The 19,916-nt window shown below is 36.6% G+C and overlaps 1 long non-coding RNA gene across 1 annotated transcript in view; it reads right to left on the reverse strand.

Annotated features, from left to right (window-relative positions):
- Positions 1-19,916, reverse strand: part of LOC132683795 (uncharacterized) — a 252,787-nt gene that overhangs the window by 141,984 nt on the left and 90,887 nt on the right. Inside the window, exon 3 of the long non-coding RNA XR_009612384.2 lies at positions 4,337-4,495. This is a non-coding gene — a long non-coding RNA (uncharacterized LOC132683795). The remainder of the gene's footprint in view (positions 1-4,336; positions 4,496-19,916) is intronic.

A 19,916-nucleotide genomic window follows, 5' to 3' on the forward strand; every position in this document is an offset into this window, starting at 1 on the left:
AATAATAAGATTGACTTCCCAACTCAATGTGATGAGGTTTCTGTCATTTTTATGCCAGTGTTTTCTGATTTGTATTTCATATTTATGTCTGGAGAGGAAGCTTCATGTGTTACTGAATCACCTCTGGACTGATCTTCTTTTCAGGAAACGTAGGCATGAGGTTGAGTGTTTTTCAACCACGAGTTTTGGGAACACAGACTGCTCAAATATGCTAGGGTACATGAAGGGGAAATGTTTCTGAAAGAATCACTTTTTTCAGCAGTCATGGGGATCTCTGTGAGCCAAGGATACAGACTGGTTAGCAGATGTGACCATAAAAACAGCAGGTCTCTTTAATGCAAATATTTCACTTTGGTTTCTCTGTTCCTAAGGAAAATAGGCAGGTTTGTGGGTTTTGTTTGTTTGTTTTTGTCTGTTGATTTAATTGTACTCTTCAATTGCACTTCTTTAATTGTACATATTATTTGATCTAGTACTAAATCAATAAGTTTCTCTTTATGGTAAATGAGTCACCATATTGACTTTTTAAGACAAAAATCAGATATTCCAATTCACAATGCAATTTCAGATATTGCAATTCGCAATGCAATTTCACAACGCAAACATAGCAGGAGTTTTCTGGGCTATCTCGTCTTAATTCAGGTAAAGGCAAAAAATGTCTTCATTAATAGAGGACACTGTTTATATATATATTTTTCCATTTAGCATGCCTTATACTTTCTGTTGAATGTTAAACATACATAATGTATTACGTAATATGAACTGAGGTAAACAGGTCTTTAGTGTGAAGTTTTATGTTAATTTATCTAGAAACTGGGCTGTGTTCAATATTTTGTATAGCCTCTACATACTAGCCTCTACATACTATAGCTTCAAATACCTTCCTTGCTTTTGTTTTTGTCTTCCCTATCACTTTGAGCTTCCCTAAGAACACCTCCTCAGCGATAGTCTGTTTTGCAGCCCTTTCAGCTTTAACTAACTGTTATTATACTGGAGCCTTATTGCTGTGTGTCAGGGGAGGGAGAATAAAATGGGGGGGAGGGAAGAGGAACATTCTATAATCTTACAAGAAAATCTGTCTTTTAGTGAGCCTATGTCACTGGGCTGTAACCTTCACCAATATTTCTTAGCTTTACTCGCCCTCTTAGGTAAAACAAGATGGCACCACAATTGTATATATGCCCTTCCTCCAGGGGGTTAAGGCTCTGGTAAAGTCTTATACCCTGGAGAAGAGGTCTTCGTTGTGGTGAATGATCTCAGTAAGTTTTATTTATTTATTTATTTATTTATTTATTTATTTACTTATTTACTTATTTACTTATTTACTTACTTACTTACTTACACTTATTTTTTGAGAGACAGAGCACTAGCAGGGGAAGAGCAGAGAAACAGGGAGACCTATGTCTGAAGCAGGCTCCAGGCTCTGAGCTGTCAGCCTGATGTGTACAGAGCCTGATGTGGGGCTCGAACCCACAGACTGTGAGATCGTGACCTGAGCAGAAGTCAGACACTCAACAAACTAAGCCACCCAGGCGCCCCTCAGTAAGTTTTAAAATTTTACCTTTTCCCTTCCCCTGCCAGAGGCACAGGAGATCTTTCTTGCATTTTTACTAGGAGGATGGTGAGGTCCCTGGAGGCAAACACCATGAAAGTGTGGGACTCCCCCTAAGTCTATATGCCCTAGCAGTTTCTCATTCTCATGTTAGTCCATACTCAGCATCCAGCAATTAACTAAAATTACCATTTAACTGTTGCTATAAGTTTATGGCTTCCATGACTTCTGTTCCAATTAGGCAGATCTTTGTTGTGACTGTCTGAATTTGCATGGTTTGGGGATAGCAGCTTGACCTGAGACCTCAGTTTGCTGCTGTGTCCAAAAATCACTGATTTTCAGTTTGTTCAGCTTTTTTTCTTGTGAAGATAGGAGTGATAGTTTCCAAACTCTTCATATGTCATTGAAGCTGAGACTTTATACAGTTTTTTCACAAGTAAAAATAAATGTGATAAGGGAGTTGAAGTATTGCTACAAGTAAATAGACTAAAAATTATTTTTGAATTATCTTCAAAGCTTATTTCTAATAAATAGGTTAAATGAATAGGAGAATTGTAATGGAGAACAGAGGTTAGCAGTGCTTCCACTGGTCAAATTTGGAACAGCTCATGCATTATAACAAATAAGGAGTTGGATAAATCACAATACACTGGAAAAAAGGAGTCCATCAGTTCATACTGATACCCAAAAATAATAATTTCAAGTGTTGGGGAGAGGGAGAATGAAACGTTCTTTTTTACATAAAAATGACAACAAACAAATGTAGAGGAAATTATAAAATTGGAAAAATCATCATTTTGCTGGTACCAGGGTAATACTTTATCTAAGGAATATGTATTAATGGATACCAAAGCCATTGAGGGAAAGATCATTGGAGAGCAAAATATTCATACAGTCTCAATATCACCTTGCAGAGTACTCATTAACCACAAAAGAAAAGCATGCCTGTACAATGAAGAAATGCAACAGACACCACCTTAACTAAATAATCAAACTTAATTTCCCAAACTAGGATACACTGATATTGTGTACTTCCTGATATGAATCTCTGTGGTGACACATCACAACTGTTGTTGTCCTGCCAAATATATTCTACCTGAATCTATTTAGGAGAAAATAGTCATTTTAGGGATATTGTGCAAAACAACGATCTGGTCTCTTTAAAAGTGTTAATGCCATAAGAGAAAAAATACCTGGGGACTATTTTAGATTAAAAAGGCATAAAGAAATTTGATAACTAAATGCAATGCATGATTCTTCATTGAATCCTGGAAGGAGGTATACAAATAGTTATAGAGAATTTTGTTGGGGTAACTTAGGAAATTTGAATACTAACTGTGTTTATTAGATGAAAGCTTCAGGTCAACGTTAAAATTTCTTATGGTAATTATATTGCAGTTTATGGGAGGATGTCCTTGTTTTAGGAGAGAAATGGTGAGGTATTGGACTGATTTTCATGGTGTCTACAATTAACTCCCAAGTGGCTGAAAGTTAATTAATAAGTTTGATTGAAAGTTCCTTTTTTTGCAACCTTTCTGTAGGGTTGATATTTTGTAAAACATAAATATGAAAAAGTAAACAAAATGGATGACAACAGTAATAATATAAAATCAAATGCTTTATCCTTGGGGGTGTTAGACATCATACAGAAAAAAAGTTAAGCTTACTTTCCATTGATAAGTATACTGAACATTCTTTCAGCATGCTATGTGTGAATTAGTCTTTTGCAAAGGAGCTATGGTAAAATAATTAGTCAAATACACAGAAACGAAGACTATAGTAGATACCCCAAAAACTGTTGGGTGAAAACTCTTGCAAAAAACAGACATTTACAAAAGCTTTGACCAATAGTGATAGGGAATTAAAAGTAAAATTTTGGATGCAATAACCTCCCATATATTCTATTTATTACTGCATATACATAAAAATGCCAAAAAAGATTAACACATTTGTATAACAAATATAAATAATTGCAATATAACGCCTTCCTACATTAACGAAGAGCTTTGCACAAACCTATCTTCTTCAAAATGCTGTCATTTCACTGTATTGGTTACTTTGACAACATGTAAAATAATGAGAATGTACACTTAGCCCTGGCTCTGAAGCTATCCCTAAATAGGGCACTTTTAAAGACACATTCTCTCCTGCAAGTGATGGTAAAGTGATTAAAATGATGGCAAAATCCAACATAAAGGTCAGACTGAGTATTGCCAACTGCTAGAAACTTTCGTCAAGTGTCTGAGTAATTTTTATCCTTCCACATCACCGCCTCTACTTGGTTTGGGCCAAGGCCCCAGGGAAAGGTTAGTCAGTGTGTTCATAGACAGGGCAGAAGAGTAGTAAGTGAGCAAAGAGGATTAACTATCTTATCTATCTGGGGTAAAGCACTGGATGCTCTAGAAGAAGAAAAATCCTTCTGTGTTAAGACAAGTTTTAGAAGTAGCTTCATTCCAATTACTGTCATTTATAAACTTTCTTTGCCCTGAGGATTTTCAGGAGCTTGATTTAAAAAATTAAAAAAAAAAATCACCTTACTTTATAAGTAGCAATCGCCACAATTAGAACTGCAGTGTAGACATCCTTACAGGATATAATAATTAATTCACCTGGTTATGAAGTCTTGCCTTCTTCCCTGCCAAATTCCAAGAACAAGAAATCTGTCTTTAAAGGGCTATGTCATAGCTAGAGAAAGAGACAATGAATTTCAAGACGAGTTGGGGATATACGGAACAAAGCAGAGGGTGAAGAGCCCCTGTCCCTCCAAACCCTGATTTTCCTTACCTGCTCTTTGATGCCGGGAGCTAGGCAGTGAGTGAGAGGCTGAGGAAATGGAGAAACTTCCATGGGCATTCATTGCCTTGTCTCTTTAAGACTTGTGTTCTCCTTCCAATTCCCATTTTCTCTTTTTGAAGCAGAAGTAGGATATTTGCATCTTAGAGTCTGATGAGAGAGAGCAGAAGAGAAGGGCCTGAGACTGACTAGAGGAAGTGAAGTCCCAGGAATTTTCGTTCAATTCCTGCCCCAGCTAGAGAGAGAGGTCTGCTGCTCTGGGCTGTGCTCAGAGCCTGGAGACCAAACAGCATCAAGTTCTCCAGACATTTCTCTGATAGATCCTGTGTCTCAAGGCACTGGGACACAGCAAGAACCTCCCAGTCAGATAGCTTGAGGTTTAAACCCCAGTTGTTCTATTATTTTTTGTTTGAACTTGAAGTCATTAAACCAAGAGTCTCAGTATCTTCTGCTAAAAAAACAAAAACAAAAAAAGCGAAAAACAAAAAACAGGGTGGGTGGTCAGGTGGGAGATATCATTCACAATAATTAGACTAGTGGGAAGATAGATGAAATTGAGAAGTAAGGGTTCAGCGCCACGTCTGACAGTTTTAAGGGCTCAGGGAATGACTTCAGCAGCTAAAACAGGGCAGGGATTACTGTCTTTCTTTTGAATCTCTTCACGGAGCCATGATGGGGGTAATGAAGGCTGGGACATCTAGTCTATTCTGGCTCCTGTAATGTTAACGTAGGCACACCACAAACTAGACAGAGTTCCAAAGTAGACAATACTTGTCTTTAATGTTCTTGTCCTGCTCCTTCTAAAATTAGCGTTTATATCCAGGACCCCCTTCTCCACATCTTCTTTCTGGTATTTGGGTTTCATGTGTCATGCCCCATACAATCCTCTCTAGGTCTGCACTCTTTTGGCAAACATGTCTTGTACTTTCTCAGGTTCTCTGTGATAATACCAGGCATTACTCCTTTAAATTAATCAGTTCTCTGAGGCTACGTTTTGTTCTTTTTCCTTACTGTATTGACAAAATCTTTCGGTATGGTCATATGGTCACAGATTTGATATCCAGAAAGTGAGCAGAATCATTTTGCTGTCTTGGAATTTTATTGTTTCAAGTATTTTTCAAAACAAATACAATTTGGTAATATTTTCATCATTTGAAATACAATATCAAATGCTGTAAATATTGGCATATTCTATGATAAATATAACTAAATTTCTTTTAACTTTAAAACAATAAAGAAAACACAACAATCCTAGATTAAAAGTAGAAAATATGAACTTTTTGACTCAATGGAACTTTCAGATTAATCATTTTCCCACCACCAATTCATTCTAATGGTAAATGGTAATATGATAATGAATTCTATAATTATCCTTTGAAGCCTTCAGATTAAAAAATAATAATAAAAGTTCTTTGTGTAAGCAGACTATCAGTCCTCGTCAAGAAATATGGTTGCTTTATAGCTTTCTGAAAATATGTTTCAGTCAGACATATCTGGGCACGCAGTTTGGAAAATTCAAATTAAATTTCCCAGTATTTAGTTCATTACAGAGTCCATGCTACCTGCTGTAGAAAAACTGACTTTTCAGTATCTTATCATGGTTGTCATTTTCTTCAGCTATGAATTTCTCTTTCACTAAAATCCATTAGTTTTCTAAAACTGTAGGTTTTACAATTAGTGAGATCATAGCATTTCTTTTATGTAGAGCTCCTTGGTCACCATGGGGCAAACTAAGTGGTATCTGGAAGGCTTCTTATTGCCTTTTCCTGACCAGTTTAAATTTCTCTCTATCTAATGCCTCTTTCTGATATACTTACTATGTCAAACCCCAGGGACAGGTCCGCTCATGATAATATCATCCCTCTACTCCACATCAAGATATCCAGATCCTTCATCGTTGTAAGAGCATTCAACCTCAGAACCTATTTCTTTCTTTTGTTATCTATGATTGAATATAACATCTTGGGTACCAAAATTAAAAACAAACAAAAAGCCCCTAACACTTCTTGCTACTCCCCGTCTACCCCAACAACAATTAAAAAAAAATGCATACAAATCTTTCCAATTTCTGAATAAAGAACTCAAACTTGAGTTTTAGTGTTTTGTTTGTTTGTTTGTTTTGCTTTTTAATGTTTTACCAAGGTTCCCTCCAAGGTTATTTGCCATCAGGGCACCTTTGAAAGTGCAATGAAGTATCTATCATCAGGCGAGCATATATACTCTACAGATTTTATAAGGCTATGACTTTCATTATTTATCTTGAATTTCCTCTTTAGACTGTGTATTAATGCAAAGAGGGAAAAAGTGGAGCCTAATTTTTTCTTTCTCGGCCTATACACATACTCAAAGTTTTCAAAGCAAGATGTCATGCTAGAAATAAAATAAACACAGGAAACTTTTCTCTTGGCAATACTTTTCAGAGGCAAAGACTAAATGAATAGTAGCAAAGGTGGAAAGAGCATGCCAAATATTTTTACATTTGTTGGAGAGTCTAAATAAAAAGATGGTCCTGTGGTGAGCTTTGCCACATTAAGCTTCTGGGAGAAGTGTGCATGGAGAACATTCCTGGGGCTGGCACTCCTGGAGAGGGCTCCCTTAAATTCTTCACAGCTGGACTCCAGAGACAAGCAACTGCTCCTTGAGCCAAGGACATGGAAGGAGAGGGAACTACCAAGCCGATTTCCGAGGAAGCTGGCTCCCAACCCAAATATGAAAATTACAGCCAAGACCCCGATTGCTTGTCACTTTTTCCCTGAAATTTTGAACCGATAATCACGTGCTTCTGAAGACAGATGTTCATAAAGTTATTGGCAACCACATTTTACTCAATCTTTAGTCATTAATTTGCTTACGTTTTCTAAACTAATGATACCTCAGTTAAAGTTATGCTGATATCATATGGAAATTCAATAGCACTAAGAACACTAATCAATTTTGAAACCTTGCTCCTTTAGGAGGTGGATGACGAACTCCTTTCTTGAATCCTTTCAGCATGGAGATCAGGACCTGAAATTTTCAGGGGATATTTTTTTTTTTCTAATAAATATTTGCATCACCTCTACATAAGCAATTTGCCTCTAGGTCTCCAACTCCCTTTAATTACTGTTCGACACAAAAGCATGCAGGGGCACCGGGGTGGCTCACTCGGTTGAGCATCCAACTCTGCCTGAGGTCATGATCTGCAGTCTGTGAGTTCAAGCCCCGCGTCGGGCTCTGTGCTGACAGCTCAGAGCCTGGAGCCTGTGTCAGATTCTGTGTCTCCCTCTCTCTCTAACCCCTTCCCCGCTCATACTCTGTCTCTCAAAAATGAATAAACGTTAAAAAAAAATTTTTAAAGCATTCATGGTTATTACAGATCTCCCTTGACTCTTTTTACTTTCTAAATTCCTTAAGAACAGTGAGCATGTTCCTTACTAGGAGCCCTAAGTCTCTGTGAACATGACAAACTTTTTGTAAGTAATTTACACTAAGGTCCACTGGCTGCTTAACAGCTGTCTGTAAGAAAGACAAATTACTTTTCATTCTCACTGAATTATAAACGATTTTAATTGTTTTAATAAAAAAATGTTTAGTTATTAGGAATTCCAGCATTTGTAATATAAAAATTAAGTTTATTAATGACCACACCTGAAGTTCAGTATAAGAATTAGTGGGTGTTGTTTCCTCACAATCTAATGATATCTCCATGTCTATATACTGCTTTTGGTTTTACTATATGATTGCTCTCTCCTTAATGTTTCCTCATCTGTGTTGACTGCTTTACTAGAGTAAATTTCTATGGGACAATCCATGCATTATCTACCAGCTGTATGGAAATACTATTTAGAACGGTAAATTCCTGGGCATCACGATAATATAAACTGTAATTGCTGTTTAAAGTTGGCATAAAAACATAAACACCCTTCACACTTTGCCATGCTCTACTGAATTCAAGGGATTCCAATATGGTTAAAGAAAGAGAGGAACCAAGCTTCAGGAACCTGCACTGACTGGGCTTTCCAACAACACTAAGCATTCTACTGTCTGTCTGCCTCAGGAGCTACCATTCCGACACCTTCTCAGCAGAATTCAGCTACAAACCCAATAAAAATTCTAGCTAAGTAGGTCAGACTGCTGAGAGCCCTGGCACTGATTTTATTTCTGACTGGGCAAGGACTCTCTACCATGGAAGAATGACAACGACATAATAAATCTACCTTGTTGCTTATAAAGAAGTGATTTAATGAGAAATTTGGAGAATTTATCTGATAATATCAAACAGCCCTTTTAAATTAGGTCCTACAACTCTATTCTCTCCTTCTCTCTCTCCCTCTCCTTCCCTCTCTCTCTCTCTCTCTCTCTCACACACACACACACACACGTATTCTTTAATATTATTAAGGAATGTGCTCATTATTTTTTTAAGTCTTTTTAATGTTTATTTATTTCTGAGAGAGAGTGTGAGAGCAAGGGAGGGGCAGAGAGAGAGGGAGGTAGAGAATCCAAAGCAGGCTCCAGACTGTGAGCGCAAAGCCCGAAGCAGGGCTCGAACTCACAAACCATGAGATCATGACCTGAGCTGAAGTCAGATGCTCAACCAACTGACCCACCCAGGAGCTCTGGAATGTGCCCATTCTTGATGTAGATTAAAGATATTTAGAGTTTCATTAGCACAGTATCCACTATTTTTTGACAAGAACAAAACCAACCATGTTAAATCTTATTTATACAAATGAAAAAGAAAGAAAGAAAGAAAGAAAGAAAGAAAGAAAGAAAGAAAGAAAAGAAAGAAAAAGAGAGTCAAACTGACCAAAAATTCCCTTCTCTATATTCTACCAATATCTCAAACTTAATTTATTGCCTTCCTGCCCATATCAATCGTCAAGTTGCCACATGTAAAATTTCATAAATGTCCCTCTTTCCATGCATCCAAGCCCTAGGACTTTCACTTTGAAGCTATAATTTGATTCTATTACCTCCCTTCCATTCATATCCCCATTTTTCTCCCAATAAATTGATCATTCCATTTCCAGTATCCTTACTTCCAATATTGTTAATCCTGCCACCAGAGTTTTGTTCCTAGAGCACAAATGCAATCAAGATATTCTTCTGTTCAGAAGCTTTCAGTAGCTTCCCTCTATATGCAGAATAGACTTTTTAAAAATTTAACATGAAATTAAAGGCTGGCTTAATTCCTTGTTATTTAAAGAGATCCAATATTGTAAAGTGATTAAGAATATAGCTTTAAAATTTTAAAAGCCCTGGTTTTAAACTCTAACTCCAACATTTTCTTTTTCTTTCTTTTTTTTTAATGTTTATTTATTTTTGAGAGAGAGACAGAACATGAGCAGGGGAAGGGGAGAGAGAGAGAGAGACACAGAATCTGAAGCAGGCTCCAGGCTCCAAGCTGTCAGCACAGAGCCCGAAGTGGGTGTTGAACCCATGTACTGTGAGATCATGACCTGAGCCGAAGTCAGTCACTTAAATGACAGCCACCCAGGCACCCCAAACTGCAACATTTTCTAGCTAAGTGAACTTGGAAATAGTTCTTAACCCTCTGTCTCAGTTCATTTACATATAAAATAGAAAGAAGAATACCTACCTTACATATTTGTTGTGAGAATTAAATTAGCACATATGAATGCACATAATGAATATTCAATATATGGTAGTCATTATTATTTATTTTTTTACTTTTCCCAATTTATCTACTACTACACTCACTCCTACCACTAAGCTATCATATATTTGAGGGGGCAAACAGATTTCATTACTCAAACCAAAATGGTCAAAAGTAGCTGTTTCTTGAGCCCTATGTTAAGAACTCTCCGGCAAATCAGGATCAGCAGGGAAGGATTTTGAAATAGATTAGCCATGGTTGCCACCAGGCAAAGGAAACAATTGTCAGTTACATTGATACTATATGCTACATTCTATCTATCTTTATAAGTTTATATCCTGTTTGTATCCTCTGACTAGAATGTTTGATGATTCCCTTTTTCTCCTGTCAGAATCTTACCCATCATTTAAGATTCAAATCAAATGTAGCCCTTGTCATCAGCCTGACCTTCCCCTATACTGTCAACTATACTTTGTGTCTCTGTTCGAGCCCTTATAGCAGCCTGAGTTGAATTATAATTCACTACATACCTCTTAGATTTCTACACCTTGGAGGTAAGGACTATTGTTCATTCATCTTTGTCTTACAGCACCTAGGGCAATTTTTGGAATAGGCCAATAGCAGCAATAACCACAATTTATGGAGCCTTAACTAGGTGCCAAGCCTTGCTGTAAGCACTTTTTGACATATGTTAAATCATTTAATCCTCACCGAAACTCTGGGTAGTTACATTATCCTTATTTACAGAAGAGGAAAATGAGACACAGAAGGTGAAATAACTTGCTTAAGATGGCAAAATTAGTAGTAGCTGTCCATCTTTTTAACCCCTGAGCTGCGCACTTTGAGGTATGTACTGTGTGTTTACTGAATTGAATTATGGTAAACATGGGTTTACTTGAACAACTGGAAATACATTTTGGGGCTATTCACTTCATTTGAATATTCAGTTTGTAGACAGAATGCAAGGCCAGTCACATTTTAAATGTCCACTCTTACAGAAATGCCATCTTGCATACACAAAAAAGTATCTGGGGCAAAGTGTGATAGTGGCTGTATTTGCTTAAATTTGATATCATCTATATTACTATATTATGTGTATGATTCAGTTCAAGTTGTTAATAGAAGTGCTAGTATTTTATTTCATGTTGTCATTTTTTTCTTAAAGTAAATAAAAAAATTTTTTAAATCTCTAAAATATTTCACACACATAAAATTTAACATTGAAAATTTCTACTGTGAGATCATTGGAACCTGGCCAGAGAGCAGCAACCACTCCAAGAAGAGAAACTGTGTTCACATGTGCCAAATTAAGCCAAATGAAACTAGAAATGTTTTAGTCCTTCTGTTAAGCACACATATCCACATATGGGAACCTGAGGGGAGGAAGGGTGTCATATTTAACTTGGACTTTGCAACTACTCTCCTAATATGGATATTTTCTTCTATTTATCATGAGCCAAGTCTCAACAGGAGATCATGCCTTTACACTTTCCCCAACAACTGAATAACCAAAGAAGTAGGTCTAGGTGGGACATGTGCCACTTTCCTCTGGTTCCCTTGAGTCAACTCTAATGGTCTACTGAAGAGCTATATAAAAACAGAGCCAGGGATATTCCTGCATAAAGGACAGATGTGAGATCAGAGACCGGCTTTGGTAAAGGAAGTCAGCCAGAACTCTCCTTATTTTACCCAGCTGACTAGCTGTTTCTATATCGAACACCTATGTGAGCCTTTAAGAGAATCCAACATAAAGCAGACTGGAGAGCCTGTTGATGGACAATGCTGATTGTTTAACATGACAATCACACAGCATCTTGATAACAGTTGCATTTGCCCCATGAGGTAGGTATATGTGTCCTCCAACTCAAGTTACCCTTTTTATTTAATAAATATCAATGTTTCACTTTTTCAAATGTCCTCCAGTTGAAGGGCACCTGTAGTCCTAAAGATCCAACTAAAATAATCATGGACCTCCAAAAAGTAACCAAAGACAGACCTGTTTAAATGAATTCCTAACCATGTAAATTGAGTCATAACATTTTTCCTGCAATTGAGATAAAAAAGTCACCCTGTAAGGTCTCCATGCAGTGATCTTGGAGCAGCCCTCCTTGCTATAAGAGCCTCACGCTCTTTCCTCCAGTCACACATTCTTTTCTTTGACCTATTACAGAAGTGTTGGATGTCTCTGCCTTCTATAGTGCACTGACTCAGTAGGAAACAACTGCATAAGCTAAAATGAATTTGGCCTGATTTTGGAAGTGCTAGCATGGTTTTTCCACCTTAAAAAGTATTTTATAACTAGACTTCTGAGTTACTGTCTGCTCCCAGTCACTATCTTTCATCTAACTTTCTTTCCATCTCAGCATGTTCTCAAGAAGCACTTGAAAAATCTTGTGATTTTTTTTTTTTAAACAGGAACTTTAAAGAATTTTTACAATTGGAATGCTCTCTGCTCTTGCCGGCTAGAGCTTCCCATTTCCAGCTAATGCTCAAATTTCTATCTTGTGGGCAACAATAACTGTATTTTCAGGTTCACTTTTTATAAGTTCACTTCTTGTAATTCATTGATGAATAAGGAACAAAACCAAGAATTACAGGATTTATGCAGTATTTCCCTATATCTATTATATTTTGTTTACTCTTCATCATTTGTCACTGTGCCAAGCATACAGTAAGTACTTAGTGGAAATACAATAAATGGAGGTATGTATTTAGATTTCATTACAATTTATGCAGTATTCTAAACATATTTATTCCTAATATATGTGGCTATTACTTAATCATGATTGATTCATTCAGTTGGTAAAATGGCTAAAATGACACTTCCAACTATTGTGTATTTTGGTTTATATCGCTTGCCTATAAATATTTAGGGCAGTTTTATGGAAAAAGGTGGTAATGGTTCTCTTCAGTGCTTTTCACAAATTACTTCCAGTAAGTACTTAGTAAGTTTGCACTTCTCTGCTTCCTTGGAGATAATTGAGATCACACAACACGTTTGGCCAAAGGAATGTGAACAGATGTGGCATATGTTAATTTCTAAATGAGGCTAAAAGGGCTAGTATCCGATTTATCATGCTCTCACTTTCCCTTTGATTTAATAGTTGCCCATGTTCCAGATAATGTCTGCTCTATCAGCTTGTGTCTAAGAGTAAAGACAAGGCAGATCAGAACCCAACTCAATCTGCTATGAATATAAAGGATGTTTTATATTGTAGCATAAGGTAACGCATCCTGACTGATACTGGGTTATCGTGAAAACCAAAGGAAAAGTGTTTCCAGAATATAGGATTACTCAAGACTGCTAAAAATTGAATATAGTTAAATACTTTAAGGGCTAATGTCCACTGTATCAGGCTACAGAAAAGCCATTTTTAATTTTTTTTTTATTTCAATGAGGATAGTTTCTATAGAGTGATAAGTATAAAATCAGACTGTAATAGGTTTCCGTGTAAATAAGAAGTAAGGAAGTGGAAAGAACAAGTGTAGCTTTTCTGTGATGGTAAAGAGAAAAGTAAGTTAGTAATTGGAGGGAAATGTGAAATTCAGAAAGTTTTCCCTCAAGAAAAGTCAGTTTTCCCTCAAGACAGAGGCTTAAAGCATGTTAAAATGTTGATTAGATGGGGCAAAGAAAAGTTAAAGGAAAAAGAAGAAATAATAAAAAGAGGGTACTGAGGAAGCAGTAAAGGATGAAATCCAGGACCCTGTATTTCCAGATGGGGAAAGGAGGGAACAAAGTTTTCATGTGATGAAGTTGGAAGAATTGGAAACTTGATGGCTTGGAGGTCCAAAGTGATGCCATCCACTAAGGATAAATGAGGAGATGACAGGTCTACAAGTTTGAGGAGAGTGGAAGTTTGTGGAGAACAGGACACATTAGTGATAGGACCAGTGAAATATGGAAGTTCTATTAGTAGGACTCAGTATGTAACCATTTTTAAATAAAAATGAAAGAGCAAAGACAGTATGATGTTTAGGCCAAAAATCAAGACTCACTGGGAGCCTGGGGTCTGAAAGCCTATATATGGAGTTGTTAGGCCCTTAATAACAACTCCAACCTGTAGTGTCAGATGACTGCCTCCCTTTTTCAATCCCAGGAACAAGAAGGAATTTATTTCAGAGAAACTGGGTCAGCAAAGCTCCAGAGACTGAAACACTAAGCACAGAGGAGGGAAAGCATGAGATTCCAGAATGAGGATGAAGACATTAAGTGTAAGTGTGAATACTAAGTAGTGAGACCCCAGCCTCTTTGTCAAACCTGCTTCCTGAACATCAGCAGTAAGGCTCACAGCCCCTAAGCAACAGGTTAGAGGAGCTAGAAACCTGATATACAAACACCGACGTTTGTTGCATCTGACATGGAAATTCATCCAGTTGTTCTAAAGGAGGCTCACTACTTGGCATGTCACACCCATGCACACAGAACTTCAGTCAGCTTTCAGTTCCACACTCTTGTACAAAACAAATATCAACACATATTCAAGGAAAGTTTCCAATAAGGAAAAGAAAGGCCAAAGCAAACCAAGCAAATCTAATACAAGAAACAGAGACAATAGAGATAATGCAAATAGATATTCAAATAAATACTTAAAACCTTCAGATAGTTAAGATGATGCTGTAATCTTCAAATAAAAACATATGTTACAAAAAGAGGAAAATCAAAACAAGAAAGAATTCTTAGAAATTAAAGTCAAACAGCTAATGCTTAAAAAAAAAATTAAAATGTAGATGTAGAAAAACAAGGTATGAGGATCACCCAGAAAGTAGGATTAAAATGCAAAGAAGAGGAATATGGCAGTAAAAAAACATATAAAAATTATAGGATCAGCATCTAACTAATAGTAATTAAAAGAAAGAGATTTTAATGAATAAATTATCAAAGAAAATATCCATAATTGAAGGACACAAAATTACAGATTATAGAATTTGAGTATTCTCAGAACAATGAATGTGGAAAGAACCACACACACACACAAAAAAAAAAAAAAAAAAAACCCTGGGAAAATTCTAGTGTTCATAGTACTCCATAATGGTCTAAGAAAGCATCAGTTAGTTGAGTATACACTAATCAAAACTCTATTGTTCCCAATAAAAACTTCTTTTAACCAAGATAACTTTTTTTCCTATGATTCTTTAATCTACCCTAATGGTTCAATATCTCCAGTTATTATTCCATAATAAAGAGTTGATTATATAAATAAAAGCTTTCTAGACAGTACTGGTCTCCCTGTCCAATGTGCTGAATCTCACTCAAAAGAAACATTAAAATCTATTCTACTTATTTGGGTCTGGCATCCATAACATACTTTAATACAAATTAGCTGTCAAATTTTAAAACATCCTAAGTCCTTGGTCATATATTCAATTTTGGAAAGTTCTTACAACTAACTCCCTAATTCATATTTTGACTTCTGAAGTCACTTACTTTAAAAACTCATGTCTTGAGAAACATCTGAATCTTTTTTTCAGATGGACTTTATAGTCAGATTATGTATATTCAGTCAATTCCTTTCACATCTTTTCTTTTGAATAAAATATGAAAGGAACTGGCTCCCCATTTTTTCTTCTTACTCAGAAAAATGGGATTTTCATTGACATCTCCAATAACAGACACCCACTACTGTTTATAGAAAATACCTTCCCTCATCATGTTTCTCAACTTATACTACTCAATGCATTTGTAATACATGAAACCTTACGTCAAGCTTTGTCTATATTTAATTTAGCTACTTTGATTTACTTTCTATTGGTGTCAAGTGAACACAAAAGAAAGTGGGAGAAAAGATATTCTTCATCTGATATTCATTTGAGGGCATTCTAGGCTATTTAACATAGGGATTTAGTAAAATTTCTCCCCCCCCCCCCCCGCCCAAGATTTCCTTCATGAAATTGTCCATCTTTGAGGTTTAATACCTGTGTATAGGCTAAAAAGGCATCTGCTACACCGTAAGGTGATTGTCTACCATGAAGTCCAGCTTGGAATCCTATGTTTGAAGCTTGATCTGCTGCTGTTTAGTTGATAGTTCAGATGTCAGGATAAATGTTACAGCTTATACATATTTCCTGCTGATTTTCAATGACTAGAAATGAAATAACTTAGACTTTTTCTTTGATACTAATTAATTTGCGAATAGTTTCTAGAACATCCGAAATACCTAAATATCTGTCCCCCTTCTAAAGGAAGCTATTAACATTAAAACTATCTATAATTTTTGAAAACGAGGAAGCAGTCTACCATATACTAAGATTTCAATTTATTCACATGTAATAAATGACTGAAAGAAAACACTGAATGAGAGAGTAAGTTGAATTCTCCAAAGGCACTATTTGCTTGTAGCTCCATAGAATTTGGAAGTGACAGGTCTTTTACCTAAAATTCAATGTGAAAAAAAAGGAGAAAAAAATGGTTGAAGCAAGCAATTGTTAACAAATGTGACCCAAATGGTCATCGCTTTACCAGTTGGGGATATAGATCATGTTTCTTTTACATAAATTCCAAGCATTCCATGTTTCTTAGTAGATGTTAGCATCTTTGGAAAGAATGACTTCAATTCCATCCTCTTATAGGCTGCCTGCAATTTCAGATGGTTTCCATTTTCTTCCACTGTGTTATCCTCATCCAGCAGCTTCAATATTGCCTCTTCATTCTGTTCCCTCTCTCCATCAGAGTGATGGATGGCAATTTGCTGCTGGGGCTATATTAAGCCCCAAAACACCAAAGCTGTCCTGTGATCTGTGACAGAGTGGTCAGATCAGGTGTCGGGGGAAGCTATGAAGAAGAAACACTATTTCTCTAAGAAAATGTTGCATTTTTATCTTCATAGCTAAAAAAAAAAAAGATGAATTTATCTTAGTCTTATGAGTGTTTGCCTAAAAAACTCTCTTATTATGGGCTCAAGAACACTTGATCAGGGCTGAGGATAAGGGAAGAACAAAGTTTATCTTTGCCCCTTGTATTCCTTCTTATATCCACCTTTCTCCTTCATAGATACTTCTATAAACACACACATTCTGCTATCAGTATCATCTACAAAAGTCCCTATGTGTATCATATTCATGCAAATTTTCTCAGGAGTAACAGTTGAACTATTTTTACGAACAGTATTCAGTATGCACCCAGCTAAGAGACTTCGATATGCAAAAAGAGGACAAGGTACAGAGTCCATATGTAGTATTATGGGCTATATTATGTCCTTCCAAAATTTACATGTTGAAATTCCAACTCTTAGTATCTCATAACATGACTATATTTGGAGATAACATGATTAAAGAGGTAATTAAGTTAAATTAGGTGATCAGAATAGGGTTTCATCCAATATGATTTGTGTCTTTATGACTTGTGTCTGAGAAAATTAGGACACAGACATATACAAAGGACATTGGAAGAATATTGCCATCTACAAGCCAAGGAGGGAGGCCTCAAAAGCAATCAACTCCTAATACCTTGATCTCAGCTTTTTAACCTCCACAACAGTAGCAAAATAAATATCCATTGTTCATGCCACCCACTCAGTGGTGCTTTGTTATGGCATCCCTAACAACCTAAAGTATGTGGCATAAAACTTAAAGCAGAAGAAAAGAAGGAGATGGTACAAAGTCTGACATGTGGTAGATACATAAGTCATTAGGAAGGAAGGAAAGTATAAATTTTGATCCATTTCTTTTTTTTTTCAATATATGAAATTTATTGTCAAATTGGTTTCCATATAACACCCAGTGCTCATCCCAAAAGGTGCCCTCCTCAGTACCCATACCCACCCTCCCCTCCCTCACCCCCCATCAACCCTCAGTTTGTTCTCAGTTTTTAAGAGTCTCTTATGCTTTGGCTCTCTCCCACTCTAACCTCTTTTTTTTTTCCTTCCCCTCCCCCATGGGTTTCTGTTAAGTTTTTCAGGATCCACATAAGAGTGAAAACATACGGTATCTGTCTTTCTCTGTATGGCTTATTTCACTAAGCATCACACTCTCCAGTTCCATCCACTTTGCTACAAAGGGCCATATTTCATTCTTTCTCATTGCCATGTAGTACTCCATTGTGTATATAAACCACAATTTCTTTATCCATTCATCAGTTGATGGACATTTAGACTCTTTCCATAATTTGGTTATTGTTGAGAGTGCTGCTATAAACATTGGGGTACAAGTGCCCCTATGCATCAGTACTCCTGTATTCCTTGGGTAAATTCCTAGCAGTGCTATTGCTGGGTCATAGGGTAGGTCTATTTTTAATTTTCTGAGGAACCTCCACACTGTTTTCCAGAGTGGCTGCACCAATTTGCATTCCCACCAACAGTGCAAGAGGGTTTCTGTTTCTCCACATCCTCTCCAGCATCTATAGTTTCCTGATTTGTTCATTTTAGCCACTCTGACTGGTGTGAGGTGATGTCTGAGTGTGGTTTTGATTTGTCTTTCCCTGATAAGGAGCGACGTTGAGCATCTTTTCATGTGCCTGTTGGCCATCCGGATGTCTTCTTTAGAGAAGTGTCTATTCATGTTTTCTGCCCATTTCTTCACTGGGTTATTTGTTTTTCGGGTGTGGAGTTTGATGAGCTCTTTATAGATTTTGGATACTAGCCCTTTGTCCGATATGTCATTTGCAAATATCTTTTCCCATTCCGTTGGTTGCCTTTTAGTTTTGTTGGTTGTTTCCTTTGCTGTGCAGAAGCTTTTTATCTTCATAAGGTCCCAGTAATTCATTTTTGCTTTTAATTCCCTTGCCTTTGGGGATGTGTTGAGTAAGAGATTGCTACGGCTGAGGTCAGAGAGGTCTTTTCCTGCTTTCTCCTCTAGGGTTTTGATGGTTTCCTGTCTCACATTCAGGTCCTTTATCCATTTTGGTTTATTTTTGTGAATGGTGTGAGAAAGTGGTCTAGTTTCAATCTTCTGCATGTTGCTGTCCAGTTCTCCCAGCACCATTTATTAAAGAGACTGTCTTTTTTCCATTGGATGTTCTTTCCTGCTTTGTCAAAGATGAGTTGGCCATACGTTTGTGGGTCTAGTTCTGGGGTTTCTATTCTATTCCATTGGTCTATGTGTCCGCTTTTGTGCCAATACCATGCTGTCTTGATGATGACAGCTTTGTAGTAGAGGCTAAAGTCTGGGATTGTGATGCCTCCTGCTTTGGTCTTCTTCTTCAATATTACTTTGGCTATTCGGGGCCTTTTGTGGTTCCATATGAATTTTAGGATTGCTTGTTCTAGTTTCGAGAAGAATGCTGGTGCAATTTTGATTGGGATTGCATTGAATGTGTAGATAGCTTTGGGTAGTATTGACATTTTGACAATATTTATTCTTCCAATCCATGAGCAGGGAATGTCTTTCCATTTCTTTCTTTATATCTTCTTCAATTACCTTCATAAGTTTTCTATAGTTTTCAGCATACAGATCTTTTACATCTTTGGTTAGATTTATTCCTAGGTATTTTATGCTTCTTGGTGCAATTGTGAATGGGATCAGTTTCTTTATTTGTCTTTCTGTTGCTTCATTGTTAGTGTATAAGAATGCAACTGATTTCTGTACATTGATTTTGTATCCTGCAACTTTGCTGAATTCATGTATCAGTTCTAGCAGACTTTTGGTGGAGTCTATCGGATTTTCCATGTATAGTATCATGTCATCTGCAAAAAGTGAAAGCTTGACTTCATGTTTGCCAATTTTGATTCCTTTGATTTCCTTTTGTTGTCTAAAGTTTGATCCATTTCTTAAGAATTTTTGCTCAGTACCTGAAGATCCCAGTTTTAAGGTCTGCAGTTAGACAAAAACTCATAGAGCTGGAAGAAATGAACCATTTCTTTTTTCAGTTAAAGAAATGGAAGCTCAGAGAAGTGAAGTTCCAAGTTCACTTAAAGGAACCTAAATACCCAATTTTGGGAATGGGGCATGGTTAAAAACTCAGAAGGAAATGTCATTTCATTTCCACGAGTATGTCAATTAAAAGGCAGAATACCCCAAAAACATGTTGGCATCATTGTA

This window comes from Panthera onca, chromosome C2 (genome assembly GCF_046562875.1).
Source record: "Panthera onca isolate mPanOnc1 chromosome C2, mPanOnc1 haplotype 2, whole genome shotgun sequence".
NCBI classification, from domain to species: Eukaryota; Metazoa; Chordata; class Mammalia; order Carnivora; family Felidae; genus Panthera; species Panthera onca.